Genomic DNA, 2304 nt, shown 5'->3' with positions numbered 1-2304 from the left:
CAGGGGCGTGCTTGGATCTCGGGTGGTCTAGAATCATCCATTCTGTGCTGTCACTGCCCCTCCCCAGTTTCACCTCCCTCTGCCCCGTCTCTGAGAAATCCTCATCGTTCTTAACAGAGGAGCACAGCTGGAACTGGGGAATCAGATCAGAAAAAGACACCCCCTCCAAGATGGAAAACAACAAGAGTCTTCCTGGAGTGGATCAGTGCCATCTCCTTTAAGCAACATCTCAAGACAGAGGAGTGAAGGTACAACCATGGTGTGTCCAATGCCAGGCAGAGCAGTGTCCCCAGGAAGGTGTCCACCTTGGAGGGAATTCATGGCACAGACCCTGCAACCAGCATCCATCATTTCTACCTGTGCTTCACAAGGAGACAGCAGGATGATGGAAGCTTTGGGTGTCTAAGAAAGAGTTTTGAAAAAGGTGCTAGAGATTGAGACTTCTCCATGTGTCCAAGGCATGGAGACTATGTGTGGGGCTCTGAGTCCTTAGAAAAGCTGTCTCTCTGGTGCAGTAAGGATTTATCTTCCTTTCCACCAGAGTGGGGATCATATTGCCTACAGAACTCTCCAGTTCCCCTTTCCTAGACACTATGGGCACCAAACTGCCTTCTTGTTAAATATTTGTACTGTGCTCACAAATGTTGCCATCTCTGCAATCTAGTTTAGTCATCAAACCAACCCTACAAGGTAGGGCTTATTCTATATCAAAGATTATCAAATTAAAGCTCATAGAAAGTGCCCCCAGGAAAATATAACTGTTTACATAAACTATAGGGAAATGAACATCGAATGTGGTAAATATCTTGGAAATAGAGCCACAGGGATTGTTTTTTTAAGGCTTCGATGTGGAAGATGAATAATATAGTTTCTTTGTCATTGTTACAGACAGATTAATTCATTAAGATTAGTCTGTAGTTCTTGCTAGAAAACAGCTATTAATTCCAATACAGTGTTGTGTTTAGGTTTCTGACAACTAAAATAAAAACTTTTAGGAAGACTTTTCTCTTTTATTTTTTCTAGTTGTTTCATCCTTGGGATAGTTCTGGATTAGTCACCCAATTAAGTCATCCAATTTTGAGTATACTGTTTGCTTACCTATTTACCAATGCAAAACCTTTTTTAATATGAGGAAATTGGCTATTTCCTTTAGTGGGTTGATGTGGTTGAGATGGAGGAAATTGGACCTTTGAGGTGGATAGAGAAGTTCTTATTGATGAAGTGCAGACTTCAGCTATACAGTGACAAATGGGGCAAAAGGAGGTCTGGGATTTTGTGAAGGACATTTGCCAACATTTTAAATGAAGGATGGAGTTAGAGATAGATCTTAGTTTCCCTAGACTTCTGTAATCAGTGATGTGCTACATGTAAATCACTCCCCTTTCAGAGTTGTTGGTCGTAAGGAAAAGTTTAGGAAGTAACTGGGAAAGAGCAATTGAACTCAGATTTATAGATTTCCTATAACATGCCAGGAATTGCTGCAAGATTTTTCTAAATATCATCCTATTTCCTTTCCACAAAAACACTGGGAGAAGGAAATATAAAGCCCTCTTTACAGATGAAAGGATGTCACTGACCCTTAAAGAGTTTAAGTAACTTAGTCAAGGGACAAAGCTGCTAAGTGGCAGATTCATGATTCGAACCTAGGTGACTCCACCGCTTACCTTCTCTTTACACTTCAGCCCTTGTCAATGAACACGAATAAACTGGCTTAGTTAAAATTGCTGGTTTGTTTGTATTTTTAAATGTACATCTTAAGCTTCAGGCTGTAAGTAAGTCTTAATTTTACAGTAAGCAAGCAAGATTGACCTCCCTAACTCTGGAAATTCGATGGTTGAATCATGGAAAGATACTTTATGGAACCACTCTATATGATATTTCATTTTGCTCTCAAGTTTAGAAGAGCTATTTCTCTTAAAATCGCAGTTTTTTGGGAATTTGATTAGCTTTTTCTTGGGATTGTCAAAAATATCTAGAAGGTTGTAATAAAAACGGAGTCCTAAAAATGTGAACAATCAGGTCGTGGGCCACAGAGAATGTCAAACACTAGTCAACATGGGAACCAAGACATTATGTACTGAGGTATCATTAAGACCTGAGGTGTTAGCTCCAAATGAGAACAAAATGGGACTTGTAATGTTCACAGCTTTCATGATGAATTTATAATATTGAAACCGAATTAACTTGGGGTACCATTTTACAATATTTCCATCAAAAAGAAAATTACCAGAGCTGGAAGAATCTAAGAAAAGCCCATAAGAACTACAAAGGAAAATCCTTATTGGATTTTTAAAAAATGGACTT

This window comes from Bison bison, unplaced genomic scaffold, assembly GCF_000754665.1.
Source record: "Bison bison bison isolate TAMUID 2011002044 unplaced genomic scaffold, Bison_UMD1.0 scf7180017864336, whole genome shotgun sequence".
In the NCBI taxonomy this organism is placed as follows: domain Eukaryota; kingdom Metazoa; phylum Chordata; class Mammalia; order Artiodactyla; family Bovidae; genus Bison; species Bison bison.
Note: the sequence above shows the minus strand (reverse complement) of the source record.